Source organism: Protopterus annectens, chromosome 12.part0 (genome assembly GCF_019279795.1).
Source record: "Protopterus annectens isolate FY-2018-M chromosome 12.part0, PAN1.0, whole genome shotgun sequence".
Taxonomy (NCBI): Eukaryota; Metazoa; Chordata; order Ceratodontiformes; family Protopteridae; genus Protopterus; species Protopterus annectens.
In genome coordinates, this window is record NC_056746.1 from 1,496,105,170 (window position 1) to 1,496,127,885 (window position 22,716).

The window sequence follows — 22,716 nt, forward strand, 5'->3', positions numbered from 1 at the left end:
TTTTCTGCCTGGTAGGCAGTGAATATCATTTTTTACAAACCATCTACTCTCTCCATCTTTTGCCACAGTTTTGTCAAGATCAGCTCTTTGTGCTGGTATATTTGCATCTTTACTAATACAGATCTTGGCTGCTTTCTCATGGCCACGTTTGGGGCGTGCACACATTGTGCCCTTTTAATTAACAGTTCCTGCTGTGGAATACCAGTCCATTTGCTTATTTGTGCCTTCATAAAATTAATAGTCTGTTCCTCTTAGTTTCCCTGGTATAGCAAAAAAACTCAGATTTTCCCTACATGCATTTTTTGAAACCTCTCATACTCATTCGGCCTTTTCTTCATTTTGACCTCTGATTTTTGCAGTTTTATCAATTCATCTAAATATCTAGTTAAAGCTTCTGATATTTCCAGCCTTTTGTTATTTGGGTTGATAAACTCATTCAATGCTTTGTTTATTTTTAACCATCTCTGAGCACATTTTACTTATTTTTTTCTCTAGGTTACTCTAAGCCATGTCTTGCACCAAAACTGGAACTTGAACTGATTTTTGCTGAACAGCTGCATGATGCTTTCCAGTCAGTGTTTTCTCTTCACATTTTCTAGTTGATTTACCTTCAGGATCTCTTAATTTATTCTTGGATTGCATCCAGGCAGTGTACTTACTAGCTAGTAAATGAATTTACTAAAAGTGACCAGAGTTCCTGGCACTTATATTTCTCTTTCCTTTTTCACACTGGGAAAGCTAAAGTTGAACTGTTAATCAGTGTGCAGCCATTTCTACTGAATCATAGTCTTGGCCACACCTTTCGTAATGACAGTGGTTTGCCACAGATACATTTCTGGAAACTATTGATGTTAAGTTGTCCATCTCGCCTTCATTCTTGCTGGATGGGTTCGGAGCCGACCTCGGCTCCGACTCGGCCACTCTAAAAGCTCGAGAGTTGGTTCCACCGGCTCGAGGCTCCCTTTATATCCCACAATGCTAGGCGGTATTACCTCAGATCTCGTTTGCCGCTACAGCTGTCGAGACGTGTTGCTTCAACCGGCTTCAGGTGAGTGTAGAAAATAGTTTAAAAAAGTTACTAAACCCCTTTAAATTAGTTTTCCTTACAGTATCCCCTTATTTTAAAGGAATTTTATCCCTTCTTCCTTGTTCTTTCCCCTTTTTTTACCACAAGAACTTATAGTTCTTCCCTTAGGCCTTCGGGCCCTCCCATCCCCCCTTGGAGTGTATGTGTTTTTTTGTAGGGACTTTTATAAAATTTAAAACTATCTAAATTTATTTAGTTTAAGTTTGTTTTATTTAGTGTATAGTGTAATCGGTGTGTTTGTGCTTGTGTGTGATTACACTTGTTCCTTAAAATGTCTAAGGATTCAAAGGTCTCAGGCTTCAAGAAGTGTGACTCGTGCTGTCAGAAAATGTCTCTGACAGACGGTCACACTTCTTGTGTGTACTGCCTGGGACCTTTACACCTGCAGGACTCTTGTGCTGTGTGCCATGGCTTCAGCCCTAGAGTCCTGCAGGAAAGAAAGAACAAGCTCATTTTACGGGGCTTGCTAAAGCCTGAGGGTCCCCCGACTGTATCTTCGGGCAAACCTTCTAAGGCTTCTAGGTCTTCGACTCCAGCTACTGAGTCTGCACCTAAGACACCGAAGTCTGCTACTACATCGGCTCCAGCTGGAGCCGATGAGACTCGAACTTCCACTTCTGTGGTTCCCTCGGCTTTGGCTGGAGCCGAGGTATTGGAAATGGCTGAGTCGGCTCCGATCAGACTATCGGAACCGACCTCTAGGAAGAGGTCAAGGTCACCGTCCCTCGGCTCCGTTCATTCGGCTCCAGCATCTCCCTTGCTGTCTGAACGGAGCCATAGGTCGCACTCCTCTAGGTCTTCGAGGCTTTCTGACCATGACCTTCAGAGGGTAGTGAGTCGACTTCTTAAGTCCGAGGCACTGGCCCAAATGCTTCAGAGCCCGACTCATCAGTCGATGCTTAACCCTATATCTCAAAATATTCCTCCTCCGACTCCTTTGAGCTCGGGCGGCGTTGGACCCGAGACTGTGGTAGCGTCGGAGCCGATACAATTGTCTTCGGCACCGTCGTCGGCTCCGATTTCTTCCTTGGAAGAATCTCGGCGCCGGACTTCCCTCGTTGGCTCCGAGGGGGTGAGTGGCATCGGACCCTTGTCCGACCCCGCTCTATCTCTCGGTGCTTCGGCGCTGGTGAGTTCGGCTCCGACATCGACCTCGGAGCCATCGCTGTCGGTGCCGAGGGAGGTTTTCAGCTTTTCGGAGTGGGGACCTCTGGCTCTGCCTGACAGGGGTGCATTCGAGGTCATGCAGAGTGTGTTGGAACCCGGTTCAACTCCACAGTCGGCTCCGTCCATCCCTCCCTCTTCGGTGCCTCAGGTTATGTCTGCTCACTCCCTCATCCCAGACCGCAGAGAGCCAGCTCCTCAAGAATCCCCTGTGGGGATCTCATCCTCTTCCGAGGCCTCTCCTTAATTGGCAGGCGAGCCCCCTAGGAAGAGAAAGTGCAAGAGGAAGCACATAGACTCACCTGAGTCTGTCACCTCTGACACGGATTTAGAGGATTCCGAGGGTTCCCCCCGTTCCCCTTCTGAAGATGTCTCCTTTGCAGACATTCTAGAGATCCTGAAACAGAGGGGAAATTGGCCAGCCCTTAACCCTTCGGAGGATGAAGCTGTGTATCTTGAGGCGTTTGGCTCGCCCTTCCACCTCCTGGGTGTCCCCCTTTGACCCCCTCATGCAGGTGGTAGCTAAAAGGCTTGGGCGGCTCCTGACTCTGTGGACCCCACCCCCAGGAGACCTTCAAAGTTTATCACAGCACCAGCAGATAAACAATTTCTCACTAAGGGAGTTTCTGTGGATGCTATGGTGGTAGCTGCCGCCACTAAGAAGGAGCTAGCTGATCCTTCGGTGCCTGTCCATCCTCCTAACAAGGAATCTAGGTCTATGGACAGGTACGGGAAGTGGATGTTTTCGTCAGCGACCTTTTCTATGCGTTCGCTGAACTACCTCTGCCATTTCACTCGTCTTCAAAGAGACTTGATCAAGGAAGCGAGTGAGATGTTGAAGGACCCTACAGCTGCGGGTTTTCAGGACAAGATGAACGCTCAGCTGGCTACCCTAAACTCTATAGCTAACTCCTCCACGCGCCTCCTTTCATATGCGGCTGATGGAGCAAGCAGAGCCGCAGGGACAGGTGTGGCCTTACGCCGGCATGCCTGGATGCGGCTATGCAATTTTGCGGACCCCTTTAAAACGTCTTTCACTAATTCCCCGTTTGATGGATGATCCCTTTTTGGTCCTCAAGTGAAAGACACCTTGACAAGGTGCGAGACAGATGGCAAAACTCTTTCTGCCGTCGGAGTCCGTTTTTCTACTCCTTCTAGACCTTACCCCAAAGGCCAGAAAAGTGGAAAGATGTAGTTCCGCAAACAATCTCAAGGGACTTTGCCTGACGCACAGTGTCGGTTCCCCTCTAGAGGCAGAGGGGGGAACAATAATGGTAGACGTCGCCCTAGAGGCAGGGGGGGTCCGCAGAACCAGGGCAATCGAGAAACCTTTTCCGATAAGCCCTTCCAGCATCCCTGAGGTGTTGCCCGACTGTCCACCTTCGGAGGCAGTCAGGGGAAGATTATCACTGTACCCAGAAGCCTGGCGATCCCTAACTCAAGACAAGTGGGTACAGTCCATCATTTCCGAAGGCTATTCCATTCCGTTCTTCGCATTCCAAATCAATCAAAAATCCCTTCCAGATGTTCCACCCGCTCAAAGGGATCAAGCAGCGTTGGAAATATCAAAGTTGCTTGCTAAAACAGCCATTCAGCCAGTGCCAGCAGACCAGCAAGGATCCGGAATCTTCTCCAAGTTCTTTTTGGTTCCAAAGAAAACAGGGACTGGAGACCCATTTTGGATCTCAGTATCTTGAACAAGTCTGTCAAGAAAACAAGATTTCGGATGGTCACGCTACAATCCATCCTACCCCTATTGGGAAAGGAAAACTGGATGTGTTCTATAGACCTCCAGGATGCGTACTATCATATAAAAATGAACAGACGCTCCAGGAGATTCCTCCGCTTCAGGCTGGGAACCAGTCACTTTCAATTCAGAGCCCTGCCCTTTGGACTCACCACTGCCCCCCGGGTGTTTACCAAATGCATGGCAGTGGTAGCTTCTCACCTGAGACGTCAAGGATTCCAGGTGTTTCCTTACTTAGATGACTGGCTTCGCACAGCTCCTACCAAGCATCTTCTTCTACTTGCCAGAGACTACACCTTTCGCATTTTTCAAAAGTTAGGTATCTCAATAAATTGCGAAAAGTCTGTTTTGTTGCCTTGTCGTGCTATTACCTTCATAGGCGCAAATCTAGACACAGTCAACATGTCTGCGAGACTCACAGACCAAAGAATAGCAGACATACACAAACTGGTCTCCCTTCTCTTTCATAGCAACAGAGTCAAAGTCAGATTAGTTCTAAAAGTACTGGGGATTATGGCGGCTGCTATCCCTCTACTTCTATTAGCCAGATTTCACATGAGAATCCTTCAATGGATGCTCTTCACACAATGGTCATACCAACAACTTCCGATGTCCCACACCATTGTGATTACGCAAGCATGCAAGAATCATCTTCTTTGGTGGATTTCTTCCCCCCAGCTCTTCCTAGGAAGACCCTTTGTCCTTCCCCCTCCGGTTGCTACTCTGACAACGGACGCCTCCCTGATCGGGTGGGGGGGGCATTATCAGGGCAGAACAGTCCAGGGCATTTGGCAACCAGTCGAACGCCACTTGCATATAAATGTTCTAGAGATGAGAGCAGTGCTTCTAGCGTTGCAAGCCCTTCAAGACTCTCTTCCCTTGGGAACGATAGCAATTCAGACGGACAACATGTCTGTAGTGTGGTATATCAACAAACAAGGCGGAACCAGGTCCTACCCCCATGTCGAGAAGCACCCGGACTGTGGCAATGGGCGATTTCTTCTCAGCGGTTTCTGATAGCAACGCACATCCCCGGGAAGTCCAATCTTATCGCGGACAAGTTGAGCAGAGCTATCCTCATGCCTCACGAGTGGTCTCTGAAAGATTCTATCTTGGAGAAAATTTTTCTCAAGTGGGGTCAGCCTTGCTGCGACCTTTTTGCTACTCCCCAAAACAGCAAGTGCAAAGATTATTTGAGCCTCTTCCCTTACCAGGCCAGCCCAGCAGAGACGCTCTAGTCCAAGTTTGGCCCGGGGACTTCTGTATGCATTCCTCCTTCCCACTAATCTCTCAAGTGATACAGAAAGCTATCGCTCAGAATGCCTCATTGATCCTCATTGCTCCTTACTGGCCTCAACAGGTTTGGTTCCCCTTTCTACATCAATTTCTGTTGGAGCAACCCTGGCATCTGGACCTAGTTCCAGATCTTTTGATCCATCAGTCGGGTCAGTTACATCGCTCCCTCCCATCTCTGAACCTCACTGCTTGTTTCCTCCAGTTCCAACCTTAGCCAGGCTTCCTCAAATATCTCACTCTGTTCGAGATATTTTGATAGCTTCCCATAAATCTTCCACTCGGAAGATTTATCTTAGTAAGTGGAAACGTTTTGCCTATTGGGCTCAAGGAAGGGACATAGATCCTTTCACTGCTCACATCCAAATAGTCCTTGATTTTCTAGCTGAACTTTTCCATGCAGGTTCATCTCCTTCTACTCTTAAAGTTCAATTGGCAGCTATATCTAACTTTCATGTGGGCATCTCAGATTCTGCCATCATGTCTCACAAGCTTTGCAAAGCTTTCTTGAAGGGAGTTTTTCTTAGACCTCCTATAAGAAATCCTCCTCCCTCTTGGGACCTTAATTTAGTTCTCACATCTTTAATTCTTCCCCCTTTTGAACCTGCAGCTTCCTGTTCAATGAAATTGCTATCCTGGAAGACTCTCTTTCTGGTAGCCATTACTTCAGCTAGAAGGGTCTCGGAGCTTCATGCACTCAGCAGTCGACCACCGTATCTTTTGTTTCATAAGGATAGGGTATCCTTACGGACCAATCCATCCTTCTTACCTAAAGTAGCCTCTGCGGCAAATCTAAATCAAAACATTGACCTCCCTGTGTTTTTTCCTAACTTTTCTAACAGGTCTGAACAAAAATTGCATTGGCTAGATGTCCATCGTCAATTAAGGTATTATTTGGATAGGACCAAACAGATCAGAAAAACTGACCAGTTGTTTGTCTCTTATGCAGAAGGCAGAAAGGGACTTTCAGTTTCGAAGGTATCACTCTCCAGATGGCTAACATCCCTGATTTCCTTTGTGTATGAGATTAGACACCAAAAGTTGCCTAACAAACCAAAGGCCCATTCGACTAGAGCTTTGGCTACTTCTATAGCTTTCCAAGACAGGCTGCCTATTGATACCATTTGTGCAGCAGCTACATGGGCTACTCCTCACACTTTCATTTCTCATTATAAGTTGGATTTAGCTTCTAGACATAGAGCTAATTTTGGTTCCACTGTACTCAAGAGTCTGTTCCGATAGGCCACCCGGGACAAGGTGCTAGGGACGCGGTCCCATCCAGCAAGAATGAAGGCAAGATGGACAACTTAACATATAGAAGTTATGTTCTTACCATAACGTTCCATGTTAGTTGTCTTCTTCTTGCCTTCTTTCTTACGTCCCACCCTCCTTCCCCCTAGCCTGGACAGACCTAGAGGAGTTTGATTGTGACCTCTCTTTCTACCACCTCTATTGTATATAGGTATATGCTATACTGTGCATATATTCCTTCATCAGGTTTTCAGGTCACCTTCTTCCCTTCCTTTTATAGAGGTGGGTTTTCCCTTTTCCAGTAGTTCTGGAGTTATTATTGGCTGGGCCTAGCTTACAAACGAGATCTGAGGTAATACCGCCTAGCATTGTGGGATATAAGGGGAGCCTCGAGCCGGTGGAACCAACTCTCGAGCTTTTAGAGTGGCCGAGTCGGAGCCGAGGTCGGCTCCGAACCCATCCAGCAAGAAAGAAGGCGAGAAGAAGACAACTAACATGGAACGTTATGGTAAGAACATAACTTCTATTTATTTTTCATTTTCATTTTTATTGATTGATGGGACCATTAACTGTGTAAAACCAGGCCAACACCTGAATTTAGGAATTTTAAAACACTAATTATTTTTCATTGTATTTTCTTAGCTTTTGATATTCGCTCATTTTTAAATATGTTCTCAGAATGATGGAGTGGATGAATTTGCCCAAAAGAGCTCTAAAATTGTACATCAAAAGGTTTGTTACACTTCTTTCTTTTGTTTGCTTATTATTGGGGCATGAACATAAAGGATAGACTTACTCATATCTGGTTGACTGAAAGAACAATCCATGCTAATTAGGTGAAAGCTGGACACCCCATCTAATTCAAGATAGTTCCAGGCCAATCACAGCCCTCCTCCAGTCTCAAGCTCCACCCCTAGTAATCCTAATTGTATATAAGTTAGCATCTCCTTCAATTGTTACTGTACGGAAAAAGCACCTATCCATCATCATTAGTAAAGGACTTCGATTCCAACCTATAAATGGTCTCTGCACCTTATTGGTAAATGGCAAACAGCCTTACATATAGGATTACTTTGCTACTCTTTTTGAGCTTTCAAGTGGGCAAGATCAATAGGAAAATTAATCTCTTAAAAATCTTTTTTTTTAAGATCTGCAGCCTCCTGACAGTCTTTTCAAGACTGTCTATTTCATGATTTTATATTTGTCCCTTTTCTCCTCTTAGCAAGGAAGAAGAGGTTGGATTAGCAGGATTCACACCCTAGGGTGGTCTGTAGAGTTTAGCCCTTATATTTTAAGTATGAATAACTCAATGGCAAGCAGAAAATTTACATATTGCCCCTATCTGTGACAAGTGTGCTAAACCAGTGGTAAGTTTGGGGATACCCATCTGTTCAACCAGGTTATGTTTGAATAGTGTAAAAGAAGTACTGTACTTCATGTGACGAGCGAGATTATTCCAAAGAAGTGATATTTTCTGTGATATGTATCCGTCCCTCCAGTATGTTGTATTTATGTTACAAAAGACATTTGGATCTCTTGAGCGGGTGTTTATGCCCACATTGGACTTGCAAATGTACAGTAGGTCTGACAGGATAGGGTCTATTGAGGCTGTGGTAGATGTTAACCCCTGAGAAGCTGTATGACACCGAGAAGAAGGGCAAGGGTTTGAGACTGTCTACATACTTTTTATGCTTTAGGCCCTTGATATTTTTTTTTTTAGTAAGAAAAGATTGTGAGCACTTTAGATGTGTCAGATATCTTGACAAGTACATACTGAAGTGGGCATTCTGCTCAGTGATTTCCACGATTAGTGTTGCACACACTCTCTGGACCTGGATGCTGTACCCTTAGTTATGAGTTGTGCAGTGGAAAATACTTTCTTACAATAGTGGCTATGTGGTGACTGAAGGACAGTTCATTGCCTACATAGGTTACCAGTTCCACAACTACTAGATCAGTTTTTAGGAGATGGTTACCATCGATTTGCTTGCTGGAGGGTATTAATATACATTTCTTGGCATTTAGTTGTACTCCATGGTTTTGACACAAGATATTTGTTTAGGAAAGGCCCTCTTGGAGGATCTTGATGTCTTCTGGTGAGTTTTATAATAATACCAAGTTTATAGTTATCTGCAAATTTGTTCAACCATAAATGCTTAACACTTGCTTTGACCTCTGAGAAGTAAATGCCAGAGAGAAGTGGCCCAAGTGATGAACATGAGGGTATACTGTTAGTGAGTGGTTTCTTGGAGGATATGGAGCAGCCCACTCAAATTCCTGCGTTCTGTTTGTGAGCCAGTTTGATACCCAATGAGTTACTTAGGAATTAATGTTTAACTGGGATGGTATATATACAATATCTTTGTATGGGATGGTGTTGAATGCCTTTGCAGAGTCTAGATAGTCAGTGTGTACTGATGTACCCTCATCCATTGCTTCATTAACCTTTTGAAAGAAGTCAACCAGATAAATTATGGAGAATATGCCTTTAACAAGTCTGAACTGTCTTGGGTTGGGAGTTTGTATATTACCTACGTCCTTGTTTATTAATTCCATGATGATCTTTTCCGTAGCCTTACAGATAAGGCTGGTCAGACTTGTGGGTCTATTATTTCCTTGGTTTGTTAATGCCCCACCTTTGTGCAAGGGGATGATTGTGACTGTCCTCCTCCATTTGTCCAGCACAATGCCTGTTTGAAGGCTGACATTAACAGCCTCTGTATGGGGTCTGACAGAACTTGTTTCAGGCTGACAAGTAAGCAGCCGGTTATATTATCCTACTCCATAGAAGCAGTGCTGTTGGCCTTGGATAGTACCTTGAGAACTTGTTCATGAGAGACTTGGGGAGGGGATGTAGATATAAAAAAAAAAATAGCAAGCACCTTTTTCAGGGGGTTAGCTATTTCATTGACTTTTAAGTAAGTTAAAGAATCCTGTGATACAGCTGTCAGAGCACATTGTGCTAGAGCAAAAGCTATTTGCATTATCTTCTTCAGTAATGCTACATTATGGGGCATACACACACCTGTAACCTGATATTCTAAGTCCATAAAACTTCTTTGAGGGCTAATACTGTCAGTGTTATCTCTGGAGGATTAGGTAGGGACTCTGTCCTAAAAGTTACTGAAGCTAGATCTCACCTTATTAATAGACAATAGATCTGTAAGAAGAAGGCCTACTTTTCGTAATATACCCTTTCTACATCCCTGATGATTTGCATTCATTATATTTCTCTTACCTCTCCTATGCCTGCTTCTTTTTTCGACTTCCCACTGACTTTACTGCAGAATGAAGGATGCATGCTGGATTACACTGCAGAATGAAGGATGCATGCTGGATTACAAAGAGGGGAAGTACCTGACAACTTGGATATTTTTTTTTCTGTCAGTGTGCTGTAACACTTTAACAAGTCACAGAAACTTCTGAAGATGGACCTTTTACTTGTAACTGTATTATTATGGTGAGTGCATACATTTATTGTAGGCGTAACAAGTGTAATCTGATGCTGCTTCCCTGTTCTGCTGATCTGCGCTTCCTTTATAAGGATGTGAAGTGAATTTCTGCAGGGTGCTTGCTGAGGGTAGATAACCTACACCTGAAGATGTGCCCTATTCATGTCCTTCCCCACATGTTGTTGGGACCCTCCCCATTCTTACTGGACTAATAGGTTTGGTAAACCCACTTTTATGCTGGAAATTTTAGTCCGTGGTAGTTACTGTATGGTCTCAGACTGCCCCCATATTGTCCTTTTAGTCCAATTGGTGGCCCTTTTTGTAATTCCTGTCCATATAGACCATCTCTTCCCTCATCTGGAAACTGGCTTTAGTGCCCGTCTTACAAACCATAGCACAGTCTGTATCAATTAGCAAACCCACCCTGTCCTTAGGGATCATGCTCTGTAGCAAATTTCTTTGATTTATGGCAATGCGCTCTCTCTTTTTTTCTTATTCCTGGGTAGTTTTGCTGTTTTTTCCTCTTTGTCTTTTTGGCTATGGCTTTAGTTTGTACTCCCTTTCATGCAACAGTCAGCTGCCCAACAAGCTGGATACTGTGATCATGGTTTTGACCCTTTTGCTATCTGGTTGCCATTTGGACTATGGGATTGGACACCCAAATCCTGCAAGGCCTACCACAATCTTCCTTCTGCAAGCTGACATCTGGAAATTCCATTACCTTGCTTCCTTTAATTATTTCTACACTTTTCAATGTGTCTTACTTTGGACAAGGTTATTGTGTCTGTGTGTGACTCAACTACTTCTGGACTAAAAGCAGAGCATTTTTTTTCCAAGTTGTACGTTGTCCCAGGATAACTAATATTACTGTAATTATTTTTACTGTTTCAGATTCACGTTGATCCATCCAGTCAGTTTAAAAGGAGCTTCTTCTCTGTTATTTAGTCATAAAACTATCTTAAGTTAATTGTTGTTGGCCCCTAGCTGTAGTTCAACCATCCAAGAGGAAAAGGCATTAGTGGTTGTTCGGGGGGGGGGGGGCAAACTGGGGAAACCAGTTGACTATCCCCGTCACCACTTAACATAGTACCACCACTAGGGCATCCATTCTCTCCATAAGTGATTTTAGAGATATCCGCGGTGGTGGTGCTGCGGTAGCGTTGTCACCTCACAGTAAGACGCTGACCGGTTCGACTCTCAGCTAGAACATCTTCTGCGTGGAGACATGCGTGAATGGGCGTACCTTCGTTGAAGGCTGTGCGTTAGGGCTGGCAACTCAGCACGTAAAAATCAACTGCAGCCAACCATTAGCGGACCGGAGTTCCGCTGTGGTGTCCCCTAACCGGGAAAAGTCGAAAGACACAACAACATTGCAATCAAGGCAACCACTTCTTAAGAAATGTCTGCCTTTCATTGTGACCTGCTAACCTCTCCTCATCCTGCGTAACTTCTTCCAACAGTCTTCTCCATTCTCCTACACTTGATAGCACCTTTCTTTTCAAATTCCTTGTCATAACCTCTTTTTGCTAGGAGAATCATTTGCCTGGGCAGATGTGCATTATTGACTGGTAGCTCCAGTCACTCAAACTTCCTGAAATGAATACCAGTGAGGTAAACTGATGTTCAATACCCAACAGCTTTCCTGTTAATTTTTGCAAGTCAGTTTTAAAATTAGTAACTTCAGGACTCCCATAGGAATGTGGTTTTACTATCCTTTTGAATAAGTAAAACATCTCCAGCAGTGATGGATTACCCCCAGAAGCATTCTAGCTAGCTTTATCTAGCCCTTGAAGGTATACAAATATTTACGGAGGCATTTTCACACACGTCCTGAATTTTGAGATTCTACTTTAAATACCAGACTTGTATCTAATGTTCCTTCCCCATGTATTGTCTTCTTTTGATGTTTTTCCCATATTCTGTTAATACATAACAATATTAGTGCCTTAAGGAAATTTAGAGCTCTGTATGTCTGCAGGAGTAGCCCTTCCCTGTGGCTTCATCTATTTTTCACTTCAGATATCCATGTAATAAGGGAAGACCACTCCTTCTGAATGTGATATTACCAGTGATTTTGTACCTGTGAAACCATGCAACAATGAGTAATAATCCAAATGGACTCTCTATGGAAGCTGGAACTGCATCTCTGCCTTTCTCTAGAAAATTTCACCCCCCCCCCTTTCCTTGAACCATCTGATAAACAAAGATATCAATGCTGATGATGATCAGAAGCACAACCAATGACAAATAACCAGAAAATATGCCTCAGCAGTGGTAAAACAGGGCACTAATGCCCAAATATTTCAAAAAACGTAATTTATTAAAATTTAGTGCTTTCATCTCAAAGAGTTTATCAGAATAAATATAATTTACAAAATTCTGTTTTTAAACCACAAAACAAATTTATTGGTTCTAGGATGAAACATCATTTCCTGTTTGCCACTGTTACTACATTACACTACAAACTAAGACTGTTATTTACAATTAATAAATCAATATATGAAAAAAATATTAAAACAATAGCACTTCACTAATATAAATCGACATTATCATCCTATATTCTAAGGTGGATGTAAAAAAGTTTTTGTATCATATTTACAGATACTATCAAGCAGTATTCTATCATTCCCAGTTCATTCATATTAGTTTTTAAATATCCCAAAGTTATAATCCAATACGTTTATTGTTAAAGTTTAGCTGGCCTTAATTTTAAAACTAGGGTAAGGATGTTTGATCATGTAAGTGCAGTGGAACACTGGCATTCAATGTTTAATTGGCAGAGGAGTTCACAATACTCCAGCAAAGTTTTCCACTGTCCGCCCCTTTAGTTTTGGTCAACCTTCTCCAGAGCCCAAAAAGAAAACTTGCCGTTCTTCCATTATATGAGGAAGGGCGCAGCGGACTCGTATCCTGTTTCAGGTAATTGTAATTATGGCTGTTTTCTGGAGCTTAGTACCTCTTAGATATTTATGTTTTACTCATTAAGTGCAACCAGATTTGGACTAGGCTATCTCCCTAATTTCAGTACTTCAATGGATATTTCATCTGTCCCTGGAGTCTTGCCTACTGTGTGCATCCCAATCCACCTTCAAGTTTCTCTTCTGTAATATAAAGAACATGCTGTGCTGCCAGTTCTTGTCTTAACTTGGGCAATCCTACTTAATGAAGGTCTGTGTTTTCAGTCTTTATCCAAGTGTACCATTCCCAGGACCCCACTAAGGGTATTTATTGTTTCTTGTTTCTCTGTCATTTTACTATGCCGTAATTTTTATCTGGAAGTCAGCAGCTGGGTTACAGAGATGTATTTGCTGTTAACCAAAATTCTTAGTTACTGACCACTGTTGATTAAGGGAAGGAATATAAAAAAGAAAAGCTGCAGTTTCAGTATTGCTTTCTGTAGACCTAAATCTCTAGACTGAATACAATGTACTGTGTGTTGCAACTGGGTTGCTCTTTGAGCACTCATTACCTCCTGACCTCTCTTTGTTTAGCAGAGTCTTACAATATGGACTGTGCAAAAAATCAGGAAGACCACTGCCTTTTCACTGACTTTCATATCTCCCACCATCTGGGCAGATGTAGCTCATTTTTTTGCAGATGTAATCCCTGTTGAAAGGAATGATTAACTACATGCTCTGTGTACTCATTTGGGTTTTCCCAGATACCATCTTTTCTAGGGTGCAGAGTACCCTATGATTGTAATTTTATGCTGCCAGTGGCAACATGGGAAACGGTATTTATTAAAACATAATTATTGCTGCCTTGGCCCCTACACCCTTCCAGGGAATAAAAGAAAATTGCAGAAAGTCACAGCTTATATATACAAGCAAAATATCACATCAGTTAAAGAAACACGAGCAGGCAAGTAGTTAAATCAATATAATTGTTGACTGTTTTCTTAACTTTTTTGGGTTAAAATGAAGTTGTAACCGCTTAAAACTGCAGATGCTGTTCAGTAATATCATATGTTATGATCTAGTGTGATGCTAGAGCTTAACAGCTCTGAAAGTTTTTTAACAAATTTTGGTAAACACTGGGTTTAAATGAACATTTTGAGTCTAAAAAAAATTATTAATCTAAGGGGCAAAGGTTTAATAGGGGATTTTTTTTAAATTTGTGTTTCTAAACTAATATACTAGTATAGTTCTAAGTATTTGTTGTGCAATAATATGGTGTAATTATGAGTATACAGTTAGTGTGCATTTTATTTTCATTGTGTTTTTTTTTTTTTTTTTGGAGCATGTGGTTGGCATTTTATACTTAAATGGGTTATCATTGTTTTTTACTCTGCTCTTAAGAAGGGAGAAAACAGTGCTAAACTTAGTGAGCTTAAAAGTCCTTTTGGACTAAATGCATATCTCTGTTATCCAAGTGGTGATTTGATTTTTTGGACTTAGTTTTGTTCTTGTATCACTGACCTGGATTTCAGTTTGGGTTCTACTGATAATAAATATCACATTTATCAAAAGGCTGGTGGGTAATGATAGAGTAGTTCATATCAGTGACAGCTGTAAGTAAATGCTATGTTACAGTAGTGGTCTCTCCAGCAGTCTTGCTGTTTAATGTTAAAACAAGTTTAGTAATGGTTATATGATTGCATTTTTATTTAACCTATGAGTGGGTATGAGTTGATGATGACTGCATTTCTGTGAGGTAGAAGATTGTGGTTTACTGCAATTTTAATTCACCATTTTGTTTCTTTTTCAGTAAATAATGGACATCATGTCATAGCAATTTGAAATGGCGATGGACTTGGCATGTGGTGAGTTTTCAAGATGATTTGTAGTGTGATTTAAACCCGTATGTCTTTTTTGTTTCTTTTGTTTTATTCATAGTCTTTTCTTACTTTAGCTTCTTAGACTGTATTACAATGGCACAAATTGTAACATTTTTAGAAAACCTGTATCTGAAATTCGGCATTGATAAGGACAATTTATTGAGTACAATACCCCCTTTGGAATGTACCTCATTAGACATAAGCAGCTGTAAAGATCCTTGTGATTCCTGTCTAAGAATGTCACTGTCCTAAAAACCTGTAGCTTCCAGGAAAGAGCATAAGCTCTGTACTTTTTATTCTGAATCATTTAGATTGCTGAGGGGAGATCTGTGCCTTGCTCTTGTGACTTAAATTCAGCATTGATTATGCTGATTTATTGAGTACAGTGCTCTCTTTGGGATATACCTCACTAGACGTAAACAACTTGAAAGATCCAGAGATTCCTCTCCAAGATCACTGACCTACAAACTTGTAACTAGGAGGAAAGATCTTAAGCACTATCCTTTTTATACTGCAGCTTATAGACTCCTGAGTGGAGAGTTATGCCTTGCCTTCCATGCCATTACTGACTCAGTGGTCCTGGATCTCTTTTAATGTCCACAAAGCAAATAGTCCCACTAATATCAGAACCAGAGATCTAAATCTTTATGAGCAGATAAAACAAGGAGAATTAGGTTAATCATGCAGCTCCTTCTCCCCTCTGGCAAAAACTCTTTCTGCAGACTAAGCAGTGTGATGTAGTATCACCCTTCATATGGGATGACTGGATGAGTATTCACAAATTTCACCCTGGGCTTAACTGGCCTAACCCTTATTGATCGAGGGGATATGGTCTAAAGCTGAGAACTGTCAAGGCGCAAATTGTCACAGGGCTCTGTTGCCTTGACTTTCCTGTAATTCATGTGAGTGCAGTTGTGTAATCTTATGTACCATGTTTTTCCTGTTTAAATTTCATTTAACTGCTATTCTTGTTCTCAGCATATTAATGCATAAAAAACATATTTTTAAGGCTTACGAAGCGCAACACTTACCCTTTTTAATGTCACAAAATGTAACAGTCTTGCCAAGTATAAATACTGAGCACTGGTTTAAAATGAGGCCTTCTAATAGTGACATAGTCTTAAAGTTTTTGCATTATATGCAGCTGAGTACAAGAAATTCTGTGTCATCACATGGCAAACCTAAACAAAGTAATGTGACTAATTTTTTTTTTTTTTTTTTGTCACCTCTGTAAATTCTTCCCATAACTTTGTATAATATATGTATTTTATAGTCTCTTCCTTGGCATTGAGGTTTGAAACCCTGTGCACTGGCGGATATAGTGCAAAAAGGTATTAGTGAACAGCAAACGTCGGCTGATCCACCCTGAGAGGAAAGTGACTGCATGGGTTACTGCACAAGTACGATTAGTAAATCCCAGAGCTTTACTTCTACATTTTGTAGGCATGACTGGTGTGTTTTAGGCATTTACCACTGTCTGCTTATCTTTCTTTGAAATAATATAGATGGACTGCTAAAGATTACAATACTTTGAGGAGCAAGAGGAGGGGATGAGTAGAAAATTCAAGAAAACATAGCTAAATTATAAGTGTACAGCTATGTAGATTATATTATATAAGCAATAATACAATGAAAACTGTCGAGTATAATGTTTGTCAGCCCATCTGTATTATCTCATTAACACCTATGTGGTGTGGAATGTCACACATCTATATGTTTACAGATATCCTTGCATGTCAGACATTTTTTTGAAAAATTAACTTAAAAAGAATAAGATAAACAAACAAATATAAGTATTTTGTGAACAATAAAGGCTATTACAATTACACCAATATCAATGGTATTTATTTACTTATTTGTTTATTTGTTATTTCTTTTACATTTGTTTACTAGGAGAGTCCAACTGGGCAATTTTCCCATTTTCAGTGAAGGCCTGGGGAGAAAAGCTCCACATTGTACAAGTTTAATTATACAGAAGAAAAAAATTAGCTACATATTGTACAATGTTAACTATACAGAAATAAACACTTTGAAAAAAAATTACATGCAGAATATACATGGCAAGATTGCCATAGAGAAAGACAACATATAATGCAGTAAAGTACACATACGAATTTTGAAGGGAAAGTAGTGAAGACTTTATCTCACATAGTGGAATAAAACATTTTTCAGATAGCCTAATGGCAGTCTAATATGTGCAGTATCCTGAGTGAGGTGTCTGGGGAGTATTAAGATATTAGATGGAGTGGGCGGTTAGCCAGGGTCTGAGCAAGTACACTTCCATAATCTGGGTAAATAGGTCCAGAGAAGGTTTTTAAAGTTAAGCTTGCTATCTAGGAACCTAAAGTATTAAGGAAGGGTTTTTCATATTTTTGTGATGGAGCTAGAGTACAGGAAGTCACCTGAAGCAACAATTGTTGCTTTTGGATATTTCGACTAGCGCCTTATTGGTGGATCTTAATAGACAATTGATAGTGTAGTGATTTAATAGGCCTTGTAGGGCTGGGTTTTTTTGGGGGGGAGGATATAGGTTCATAGGTTCATACTAGGCTCTCTGCCCTAGGGCATTTATAAGCCTAGCCAGAGTATGTTTGGCTTTCGCCACCCATTTTAAATTAATTTTGCTATGCCCTTTTTCGAGGTTAGTATACTGTGCCTCTGTTTAACAGTGACACAGAAGTGATACTCGGGGTAAACCTACGATCTCCCATCCACTCATCAAGATTCCTCTTGAGAGTCAATGAGGGACTGTGGAGTAAAATCCCAGTCCAGGTTAGGCAGAGTGAAGGGAGCCTCTGGGTTATGAATCTGTCCCTCCAGCATGTCCTATTTATTTCAGTGCTGAGGTTCAAGTCTCTCGAGCGCGTAGCTCGATGGGGTTTGGATTTTCTGAGGTGCAGCATGTCCATTAATTCCGGGTTGGACATGGCTTTATACATCAGGCACAGATCGCCTCTGAGCAGGCGGTATGCCACTGAGTAGAGCTGGAGTTTCTTTAACCGGGCAGCATATGGCATCTGTTTGAGCCCTTTGATCCTCTTGGTGAGGTACTTTTGGGGTCTTTCCAGTTGCTGCAGGTGTCTGGTAAGGTACATCCCAAAAGGGGCATTGTACTCATTTATGGGCCTGATGAGGGATGAGTAAAGAGGCACGATGACCTCCCCTGATCTAGATGTGAATCCCTTCATGATTAGGTGGGCTATATAAAATGTTCTTCTAACCTGATGGGCCACTGTAAGCTAGTTATAGGTCAGTAAATTTGGTTCCAGCCAGACTAGTTGTTTAAGGGCTAGACAGTGGTAGGTCCTGAAAGCTGAGTCAGTAGCAAACTTTGTTGTTTCGTTATAACAGCTGGTTAATTTGTTTGTCTCCTTTGTTTAGGTTTGTTAGTATGGAGGAAGCATAAAGAAGTATTGAGAATAGGTGGGTTTTTTTTTGTTTTTTTTTTTTACAATGGTGGCTCTACTGTTATTGGAGAGGTAGTTTTTGCATCTGTGGAGGGTGCCAAGTTTTTTTTTTCAAATATAATATTTTATTTCTTTTAAAGACATAATAGTACATATTTACATACAAAACAAAATTCAGAATATTGCAGAGAAAAAATAAAAAGTGACAGTGTACATACAATACAGTGTTTGATTATAATATCATATATTTGCATCACAGTTGTATGTTTATAATGTTTTTAGAAGAGTAAAAAAAGTTTGTTTGCACACTTTGTAGTAACTAAACTATATACAACTATTTACAACCTAGTGCCACCATGGATATATTCACTCAACGTTTAATAGGGTAGATGAATAAAATATTATTTTAACATTTATTTTGGCCTTGATTTATTTTCTTTTTACTTATACCTATAGGGATTATAGGTTTGTAAAAAGGTTTCTTCTACTTTCTGCATCTAAAACATTTATTTTTAATGTAATCCTTTAGTATATTATCCAGAAGGAGATTCCAGTATTTCTGGAAGTAAGAATGCTTGTTTTTATTTTTGTTAACTTATGTGAGGATATATGTTTTACTGACATATTTTTAAAGCCGCTCCATGGTAATTTGGTTTGATCAAGTCAGTTTTGGGTTATATACAACTTAATTAATGCAAATACAGTAATCATTACATGCTTGTTTAGTTTGGGTAGATTTTGTGATGTTATGTGGAGAATCATCATAAATTTCTATGAAAGTGTTGATTTTTCATATCACATTTTTTCTAACTTAACTTTCAATGTACACCATATTTTATAAGTATGTTTACAGCTCCAGAACACGTGTAGTATGTCTGCAAACCTTGATGGACAATATAGACAGTAAAGCGAAAAATTTGGATTAAATTTATTGACTGACATAGGGGGTAAGATATGCTTTGTTGTTAATCGTAAATTGGGTATAATGAGTGAGCTTTATCATACTCTCCATTGCTTGTAGTTTTTGTTTCATGGTAGTATTTTGGTTTTCTCTATTCCAGTAATTTGAATATAGTAGAAGATTGATATGTAATTGAGGAGATCAATTTATAAACATTAGATAACATTTTTCTATTGGACAATAAACATTTCAAGATAAATTCTTCTGAAGTAGTGATTTGCTCAATTATATTTATCTTTTGTATTATTGGTGCCAAGTTTTTTATGGACTTTGGTTATAGTTTATGCTATATGTTTATCAAATTTCATGTTATCTATGATAACTGCTAATAGTTTGATTTGTGAGACAGGTGAAATGTGGGTATTGTTAGAGGAAATTATTTTAAATGGGAGATGGAATCTGTGGCTCTAGTGGAATGAAATAAAGTTAACTGTGTTTTTATTGGGGTTTGATATTAGTTGTGCATCAGATAACCATGTTACTATGGCAGGAACAGATTATTGGGTAATTTTCTGCAGAAGTTTTAGAGAGGGGGCTGAGCAGATTGATGTAAGTTATTGGCATACTGCACTAGATTGGCATGTGGATGGGCTTGTACAGGTCATTGGTAAACGTGGTAAAAAGGAGAGGTCCTAGGATGGATCCCTGTAGGATGCCTAAGGTAACTGGGAGGAGAAGAGATAGAGAATTTTTCCATTTTACAGCTTGTTGACAGTTAGATAGTTTTTGAACCAAGATAGTGTGGAGTTACTTAGGTTGAGTTTTGAGAGAACAGTTAGGAGTTTGGAATGTGAGACTGTTTAGAATACCTTGAAGAGATAGATAAAGATAGTGGGAGACTGGGTTACCATTGTTCTGTAGTTGATTTACTGTGATTTATTGTGTGGTGGTGGTGTTATGATTAGGGCAAAATCCATGTTGTGTGTTGGATAGGAGATTATTGGTTAGGACTTTCGATTTGAGAATGTATGCATTTCTGAAGAATTTTTGATAGGGGAAATAATATAGTGATAGGTCTGTAATTTGATAGTTCATTTGAGTTGCCTCCTTTATGAAGTGATATTATGTGTGAAACCTTGCAAAAGGCTGGGATGTATTGTTCAGAGATTGACCTATTTATTAATAGGGAAATGGGGAAGGAGATGGTCTTGGCTGCTATTTTGAGGTATTCAGCTGGGAGTTTATTGGCTACTAGGGTTGTGGGTTCAAGTTTTGTCAGGTAATTATAGGTTGTTTTTGTTGGTACTGGTTGTAGAGAGAATCAGTTTTGGCCTACTGTTGAGGTGTTGGGATTAGGATATGTTGCAGGGAATGGGAATACCATCTGTAGTAGAATCAATATTTGACGCTGGGGTACTTGTTTTACCTGGTTGTAAAATTTTATTGCTGGCTACCCAGAATTTTTATGGGTTAGATTTGTGTTTGGTTTGGATATCAGAGAAGTGATTTTTCTTCTCCAGTCTTTCTTGGGTTTTTTTTGGCGTTATTTCTTAGTTCAAGATATATCTGTCTGTGTTAGTTTTGTTGTGAAGTCATATTTTCTGTGCCTTGACTCTGTTTTTTAGTAAGATTTGAGTACTTTTGGTGAGCCAGGGAGCATAGTTGGACTTTAGTATGCTTAGAAAATTAGAGTTAAAGCATTCAACTGCATTGTCTAGGGGGAGATGTGACAGAGGTGACTAATTACAATGAGTTAGTGCAGTTATGAGGTCATGGGGTTTGAAGTTCTATAGCAAATTTGTTGTAGGGAGTTTTTTTTTTTAATAGTTTTAATTTCTTGTCTAAGTATGAAAGTTGTGAGGTAGTTGCTGAGGGTGTCAAGGAGGGAACCTGAGTAGTGCCACAGGTTAGGATGTTTTTCTTTTTTAAATCCAATCTAGTATAGATTCTCTTTTTTTTTTTGTTGTTGACTTATCGATTCTGGTGAAAGTATTGATTAATTGAGAAAAGCCATGAAGTTTTATATGGTTAGTGGGAAGAGTTACAGGTTGACCAGTCTATGTTAAAGTCTCCTAGCATAACTGTTTCTTGGAGGAGGGTATGAAATGCCCAGTGTAGTATTGATAATTATTGAAGGTAGGAATGTCGTTGTCAGAATCCAATGCCCCCTCCTTTTTTGTGCATTATGTCTTTTCTGAGTATACTGTAGCCCAGAGGAAGTAGTTCGTTATTTTTATTATGTGGCTTTAGCCATGTCTGAGTAAGAACAACTATGTCAGGGAAGTAAACTGACAAGAGCTGTGTGCAGTTCTGCTATTTTGTTTTGAATGCTTCTCATGTTAATATTAAGAGTTAGGAGGGCTCTTGGCTTTCTAAGGGAGTGTAATGCTTGTCTTGGTTAGTTAGTATTGGTATTGGGGTTAGATGTGCTGGGATTTGGGTGTATATCACTGCTAAGTATTAGTTCAGATGCTATGTGGATGATAGCCAGTAGGTATTTAGATATGAATTTGTCATATTGTACGGAAATATGGGCTTTTGTTTGGTAGTGGGGCATTTTAAATGAGGTCATGTCTGTGTGCAATATGTTAAATAAAGATGGAGTGATTAATATTAAAGATGGCATGATTTCTGGAGAGGTTGGGCAGGTAGGGGATTGTATTATGAGGCTGGGGTTAATGTTTTGATGATTGGCGATGACATGAGTTGTAATTACGAGGATTTCTATTGTTAATCCTTGTGGTAGCATGTTATGCTTCAGATTTTTTTAGGGTTAGTAGTGGTAATGAGAAGGAGTGTTAATAAGTACTGGTTCTAGTTTGGTGTTTGGTTAAGTTGTGGAAAAAGGCTAGTTGGGGAGTAGCAGAGCTGTATGTATTGAGTGCAGTTACAGTGGATGTTCTTCATGTTTCACTGTTGCAGTCATCACTTGTGGGTTATCCCTTCTGGGTAGCCCTCGGCCGGGTCGAATACCAGAGTAAAGATTTTTCCCTCCTGAGTTGGCTGCAGGTTGCCAGGGACTGACGTCAGGTCATCAGTGTTATAAAGCAGGGCAGCCAACACCATTACATAGTCTTTCTTGCTGTATTGCCTGAAGCAGAAGCAGTTTGCGTGTATGTCTGTCGGCCACTGCCAGAGTGAAGTAGAAAATGACTAAAGCTAAGTACCCCGTTGGGGACCTTTTTCTTGCACTAACCAAACACTGGTCCTTTCCTTCCCAGTCCAGGCTTGTGCAAAGGAAAGGGTGCAGGGGCGGACCCCCCCCCCCAAGACAGCAAGAGAACCCCAATCTTAACAGGGTACTCAGACATTCCAACAAATCAGCAGGCAGAGGCCCTAAGCCAAATATAGAAACTCTGTGCTCAAGGAGCAATGGAGCCTGTACCCCATTAACAAACCAGAAAAGGGTTTTATTCAACATTGTTCCTGGTACCCAGGAAGATGGCACTTCACGCCCTATTCTGGATCTGTCTGCACTAAACCTTTCACTGCAATACCAAAATTCAAAATACTTGCACTCCAAAAACTCTTGCCCATGCTGAACCCAAATGCCTGGCTAGTCACCCTGGACCTGAAGGATGCCTACCTCCATATCCCTATAAGGGAGTCTTGCAGAAGGTTCCTTAGCTTCAGGGCA

At 40.8% G+C, this 22,716-nt stretch overlaps 1 protein-coding gene across 2 annotated transcripts in view; it reads left to right on the top strand.

The window, feature by feature from the left end:
* Positions 1 to 22,716, top strand: part of STXBP4 (syntaxin binding protein 4) — a 1,994,403-nt gene that overhangs the window by 163,369 nt on the left and 1,808,318 nt on the right. For both annotated transcript variants that reach the window (XM_044090468.1, XM_044090469.1), the window contains exon 2: positions 14,702 to 14,756. The gene's annotated coding sequence lies outside the window, so the exon portion shown is untranslated. The remainder of the gene's footprint in view (positions 1 to 14,701; positions 14,757 to 22,716) is intronic.